Source organism: Tribolium madens, unplaced genomic scaffold, assembly GCF_015345945.1.
Source record: "Tribolium madens isolate multiple individuals breed KSU strain unplaced genomic scaffold, Tmad_KSU_1.1 Scaffold_96;HRSCAF=242;Tcas5.2_LG5, whole genome shotgun sequence".
NCBI lineage: Eukaryota > Metazoa > Arthropoda > Insecta > Coleoptera > Tenebrionidae > Tribolium > Tribolium madens.
Window position 1 is genome coordinate 771445 of NW_025401068.1, and position 7228 is coordinate 778672.

Consider the following 7228-nt stretch of genomic DNA (forward strand, 5'->3'; position numbering starts at 1 on the left):
AAATGTTATAAACTTTATGATAATCGTAAAAATTGATTCGGTTACCAAAAGATAAATAGAACAGATTACCTCTCCAAAGAACTAAAAAAGTTGCGACATAACATTTTTTTATTAGCCTTTAAAATTAGTTGCTTGGCGAGTTTATGGTACTTAGTATAGTAATAGTATGATGATTACAATAAACCGACAGTAGACAAATTAACCTCAAATTTTTAATTTTTTAACTACAAATAAACTCCAAATCGACCCCTAATAGGTACAATGTGTTTTACAAATTCTGTGTACCAAATTTTAACCACGGGTGTGGGGGAGCGACGGGTAATAGGGTCGTTGCATCCATCGGAGTTTTTGTGTTTTTTTACTTTTATACGTTAGAGATTATTTTACAAAGAAGTGATCCATCAATAAAATTAACTTGGTAAAGTTTGAAATACTATAATTTCGATTATTAAGTTTGGGGTAGAATTTAAACCCGAGATAAATTCTCGTTTTACTACGTAACAATCCTAAAAGCATTGACGATAACTGACAGTGGCAACTGTAATAATATGGCGGATGTTTAACCACAACGCTTAGATGTACTCATCTTCGGCATCATAAATTATTATTGTATACACAGAACACAGATATTAAAATAAACAAACACCAAAATATAACCTTAAAACAGGTCTGCAATCTGCGTTACCGACATGCAAACGGCCAATGAGCGCAAAGAACGGATTATTACTTCACAGCAAAATAAAACGCGCGCGTTATGGATTTATTTCATTTCACGGGTTTTTGTAATATTTTTTTGTACTAAAACTAAGATTAAAAAAAAAACAAAACATGGGTCAATAATTTTTTAATAAAGATTCAGAACATGCAATAAAAAAAATATGTACAACGACCCAATTGCGCTCAGCGGTCAATGGCGCTCGTGTTATTTTTCACCTATTTGAGTATTATTCGAATTTGTTCATGGACCGCCATCTAACTTTATAATAAGCATAAGCCATGTTATTCGGCAGTGAAATATTTGAGTAGTGTTGTTCGATGTGTTTTGCGTACTGCTGTTATTACTTCACTTAACATTTCTACATAGGTTTGTTAAGCCATTTTACATATTTTCTTAATTAAAAAATGGAAGTACTGCATCTACACTTGTTAATTACAACGTTATAAAAGAATTTTGATAAATATCCGTCTTTGAAGTTATGTCAGTGTTTCTAAACCTTCAACACAATCTGGGCAATTGCGCTCAGCCTGAAATATGCCTTTTTTGCAAAGAATTTGGTAAAACAAGCTATGGTATAAAGGTGTTCTTGTGGAAAGTGGATTCATGCAAGCTGTTCAGGGGCGGATCGTCCACATGGATATATTTGTGATTATTGGAAATAAAGTTTAAAATGTTAAATTTTTATCGCAAAGTAAAATTATTTTGTAAAACGAAATATGATCTTCTCTTGAGTTATTTAATAATATAATTTAGTTTTTCACTTTTTTGGTGTGCATTTTAAAGTAATAGTTAACTTGTTTCAATTTTACGGCATTGCACTTACTTGAGCGGCATTAACCCTACTCAGTTGGGCAATGACGCTCTTTGCGCGTTATTGTAAAATCTTTTTTTTACATGTTTGACTTTTATTTTGAATTTTTTTTTACATAGAGTTGGTTTCTCTACTTCAGGCAACCGATTGGCGAAAACAAAACCATAGAATATTATTATTTCTCTCAAAATATCAATTTGAATTTAGGTGAGCGTCAATATACTAGTTTTCATATTAATATGCATCGAAAGGGATCATTTTAAGGTGGCAATCATGCAAAAATTTAAACAATCCTAACTTCAAATTTCCCCACAAATTATTTTTTCAAATAAATGTGTGCCCCAGGTAGCAAAAAATAATTAAAATTAACAACGTAATGCAAACAAAGATTTTTGTCATTATTATTGTGCTTAAATTTGTTCTGAATGACATATTAATGACACTTTTTGTGTAAATTCGCCTTTAAGTTAAAGATTTATTTAGACTACTACAACCGACTTGATGCACATAAATATAAAAAGAGTATACCTATCGCTCCCCTACACATTTTACATAAAAAAATCTACTCGTGAAAAAAAATGTAACAAATGTCCAATATAAAAAAAAAACTCTTAAATTTAGAATACTTACTTAAAAATAATAAAAATCTGAAGAAACACTGTGTAAAAATTAAGAGTTTAAACATAAATACAAAATACGTTAATTAAAAACATCAATAATCATAACATGAATGTGTTATCCAACAATTATCAGTGTCAAAAGCGGGTATAAATGGCTTTAAAAGGAAAAACTAAGAAATTACATCTACATTACGTATCGGGATTTGAGGTGAGCAATATACCTAGTTCACAAATTTCTTCAATTAAAGCCATACAACGAAAATTCTTTCTAATTTTGACACTGGCAATTGTTTATTAAATCGAACACACTATACATACATAAATATCTGTCACGAAAGTTGTGACGAAAATTTTCATATTTTCTACATGGGTATGTTGTAAGTTCATTACCTTTAAGAAATATGTCAGATTAATTATAGTTGTTAAAATATAACTTGATCAAATCTCTGCCCTTACGCGGTTGCCAAAAAAGCTGTAATGAAAGTATTTATGTAACTAGAGAAATAAAAAATATAAAAACAAAACACAAAATAGTAACAAAAGAGTGTTCAAACCAGTTTCCTAAAATATTCCCTTTTTTATTTAAAAATAGATTAGCGGATTATTTTGTTTTTTTTTTCAGAATTAGAATCGTTATAACTTGATTCTCTTCAGGTTGTTTGTTCTCAATAATTTTTAAAACACTCTGTATAACTTGATTTTTATAAAATTTAATAATTTATTGAAAAACTAATTGCTTCTATGACGCCAAATGAGCACATAATTCCAAGTATTTTGTTTATAAAATGAGCGGTTGTCCAGCACATCAAAATCACTTACTAATCTAATTAAGTAATTACACGGTAAACTGGGCACTAAGCGATTACCATCCATAACATTTTATATTGAAAATCGACAAAAGAGCAACTATTAAATAATAATTGTCAAACATATTACTGAAAACTAAAAACTCGTTCAAGCGAGACTACATAAGAATTACGTGGCAGTTACATCACACGGTAGCACTACTTAACATTGACCTGTATGTTCAGTTCATGTTCATTCTACAAGCATCATTAAAAACTTTTACTTTTTTTCAAGCCAATTCCATTAATAGCTTCCAACAAATTCATGCATGATTTTATAATAACAAAAAAAGTTTTTGATGTGATTTCCTTCATTATAAACAACAATAAAACAGCACTGATAAATTACTAACGACAAAGCTACTATAGGCAAATGACAAGAAGCAAATTGATTCGTGTGATTTATAAAATGTGAATATAATTATTTTAAATTACTACATATTTAACCAGTCACTAAAAACAGATAATAACATATAATTTCTTTTTATAAATCTAGGTAGTAAAAAAGATAAAATCCCCCCAAACCAAAGTCGATTTTTATATAGTTTTAGACACAACGTTATACGAATCTAAAGCTCAAGGCAAAAGCTGTTTTGATTCTTTGATGCCGCAGATTTTCATTGTTTAGATAATAACAATCAACAGAATTTGGTTTTTAATAAGATGATTAATAATGGCTAAAATCATATTCCTTAAAAACCTATCATTGGTCGACCAATTAAAACATTACAAAGAATTAGGATATAATAAACCAAATGGAATTATCAATTTAGGTAATCAAATTTCAAAACAAATAAAAAAACCCAGAAAAAATAGCTAATTAGTAATTTACAGTTTATTGATAAAATGCAAATTCTTAATAAGCTAGGTCAAAGTGTCTTACTCCAATTAAAATCTATTAGAATTTCAACATTAATGAAATTTAAATTTAGAACATTACCATCGATTAAGAATTGTAATTAATAATATTACACATTAGCAGGATTATGTCATATAATAACAAGGTTGGCGGAAATTTTCAGTTCATTATAACGCACGTTTACCATCTTCCCATTAAGTCACCTTGAAAATTACAAAAACTATCCATTTACGTATGTGTTAACCGCCACATACTTAAGTGTATGTTGTAAACTTATGCAGTTAACGATCTGATTGCTTCTGTTAGAAGAAAAATAATTCAAACAATGCCAAAAGTCTACAAAAGATTAAAAAACAATGTGATGCAATTATAACTTTTAATTAAATATGACATACGTTAACACCAAGCACACATTCTCCACACTCCATTTCTGTTAGGCGCAAATTATTCAAATAAAAAATACTTGGTATTCCAACCGACTGGTTCGTGAATATATGCTTGCAGCTTCAAGGGAATAAAAAAACTACGAATGCGGACCCTAATCTCATCTAAAAAGGAACTTCGATCTAAATTAGTGCACAACATTGAACTTTAGTTTATATCCCTCTACCACAAAATATACGAGTTTTGGAATTCAAATACGAATTTATCTTACTGGATCCGAGTGTATATGCTTTATATTCGATTTTATGTTAATGCACTTATGTCGATAAGACCTGCAGCACTAAGCCTGGGTATAAATGTGCTAGAAAATGTTGATGCAGCAGTTCTTGTGCAATCCCTTACTTTACAGTACAATTTTCCGGAGTTACTGAAGTCGTACAGAACACTACACAACACGAGTCATTCATGATTTGCACTTTCTCAATTTTGTCACATCAGTGTTCTACGTTAATCTTGTGGGATTTCAGAAAATAATATAATCTTCTGTAAAAAAAGTTTTTGAAAAACAATATAAAGATTTTGTTCACCAGTATGTTTTTTTTTGCTTACATATAAAAGTTTATAGAACAACAAATTAAACTCATAAGTTATACGCACGCTTCTAAGTAATTAATATACAAAGACTTTCTACTACAATTTGCCAAGACACTCTTATCTTTACATCACCCCTTTTAAATTAAATTTTCAGAAACTCACCGTTGAAATATATAATTAACTTTGCTTTCTGCATGACAAACTACTCATTATTGTGTATTTGTTTGTTTATCTGATATTTCTATTAAAATAAGATAGATCTCACAAAACTAAGACAATTAAAATCATACAATATCAAAAAAAATATATAAAAAAAATCCTCTAGAAAGCTATGACTTTTTTCTATTCAATTCGTCACAGCCAAAAGGCCGTTTACACGACTTTTTAAACATAACAAGGTCAAAACGAGATTTTGACAAAATAAAGAATGTTTATAATAAAATAAGAAATATACATAGAAAAACCCACTAAGATTTAGTTTTGGCATACCAGTAGATGTGAATTTCATTTCTTCAACAAACAAAATACATAGTATAATAAAAAAACAAATGTTACTAACACTCACTCACATTGCGATTCGAGTATTACAATACACGAGTATCACAATGAGAGGTTGTAAGACGTGTTTTTTTTATACCTACTATTTTATTCTATTGAGCGCTTTTTAAATTGAATTTATAATTATTTATTATATTTGAATGTTGAAATTTTTGGCATTTGACGGTACCCAAACTGCTTAAAAATGGCTCAAATTGCATTAGTTTCGATGAAATACAACAATTTCTCACTTAAAAACGACAGTATGCAGCCAGTGATCGCAAAAGTATTGGATAAAATGTTGCCAAAAAACAGTGTGTTGCATTTTATGCAACTGTTTTCAGTTACACAAAATGCTCATTATGACCCCGAAATAGAAAAATAAATCTAACATATTGTACAGTGACAGACAGTAAATTTCGTCCGCTCAATTTCCATGACAGACTAAAAGTGTAAATTAGTCTTTAGGTTTTTCTAACCTTGTTTTCTGTTGACCTAATGCTCGATGATCCTTGCTATTTTTTACCTGTGCTTTCTTACACTGCTTGAGTAACAGTACCAATCTTTCAGGTTGGAAATCTGGTCCAAAATGAATTTAATAAAATTTGCAACACGTATTTAAATGTCACTTATCGTGACAATAAAGCACAGACTCCAGTAAATCTTTGTTAATTCACGGAAAAAAGGCGGGCGAAATTCACTGTCTATCACAGTGGTATGGTCGATAGACAAATAAAACTCGTACACTTAAAATTTTGTCAATGTAGGTATATCAGATTACTGAATTGTCAAAATTTGTCAGTACTTAATTAATTGACACAAAGGAATTAGTTAGTGACTTCTATCTCGTCGACTGCAAATGATCATCGACAGCACGGCCTCCTTGATAAAAAGATAGACTTTCGTCTATCCGGCCTTGCGCGTGGGAAAAATGTTTGTGTTTGACATATGACATAAAACGGGAGTAGGGCAGAGTCATCTTCTGGTCTTAATTAAAATATTTAGATGTGTAATGTTGGTTGCATATCTTCATAAAAAATTTCAAATATTTAAAATTTTTAGAGTGCTTAAATTTTGACATTCAAAAATCATTTATCGACAATATTCCTTATTGTTGTCTTTAGTTTCATTAACGAATTAAACGTTGACTTGAATGAAGAATGCCTTCAAGACGAAAATGCTGTATTTGCAAATCGCAAGATTTAAAAGGAAAATCGTTTCATTATTTTCCTGCTAATATAAATTTSGCCTCTGAGTGGAAAGCAGCAATTGCACCTTATATTGGTATAAATACAAATTTAATTATGCCAAATCACAATAAATGTTTTTAGACCATAAAAATTTATCCGAATATTCAACTGTTTGCAGTGCACATTTTAAACCGGAAGATTTTTTGACCAATGCAAAGAAACGCATGCTTTTACCAGGAGCTGTTCCTTCTAGATTTGTAAATAGTGTTGTGTTATAGTTTCAATTTGTATATTTGTATAACACTTCTAGTTTCAAACCACGACGGAAATTGGTGAATTACCACAGCCAACATTAAGTACTAACTCTAACAACGTTTTTGACTTTGGGACTCAAACACTTTATGTACATCGGCTCAATTAAAAGACTTAGAGTATACAAACCGGTGTCTAAAACAGAAATTGAGACGACTTCAGCTGTGTTACAATAAACTCAAAGAAACAGTAGATATAGACAAGGAAGAGAATCGTGCAGAATGGAAACAATTAGAGCAAATAAAAAAGGACGCTGAAAAATCAAATTCCAAAGCTATTTTTATTCTGGACCAAATTAAAAATTATAATAAAAAAAAACCTATATGGTCTGAAATGACAATACGCCAATGCATCGCAT

General features: G+C 30.0%; 1 protein-coding gene and 1 long non-coding RNA gene across 4 annotated transcripts in view; one reads left to right on the top strand and one right to left on the bottom strand.

Moving 5' to 3' along the window:
- LOC123013991 (RNA pseudouridylate synthase domain-containing protein 2-like) overlaps window positions 1-7228 on the bottom strand; it is a 344356-nt gene that overhangs the window by 185960 nt on the left and 151168 nt on the right. The window lies entirely within an intron of this gene.
- On the top strand, window positions 6586-6947 carry LOC123013998. The gene is made up of 3 exons (XR_006413291.1): window positions 6586-6652; window positions 6700-6815; window positions 6869-6947. It is a non-coding gene; the product is annotated as an uncharacterized LOC123013998 (long non-coding RNA).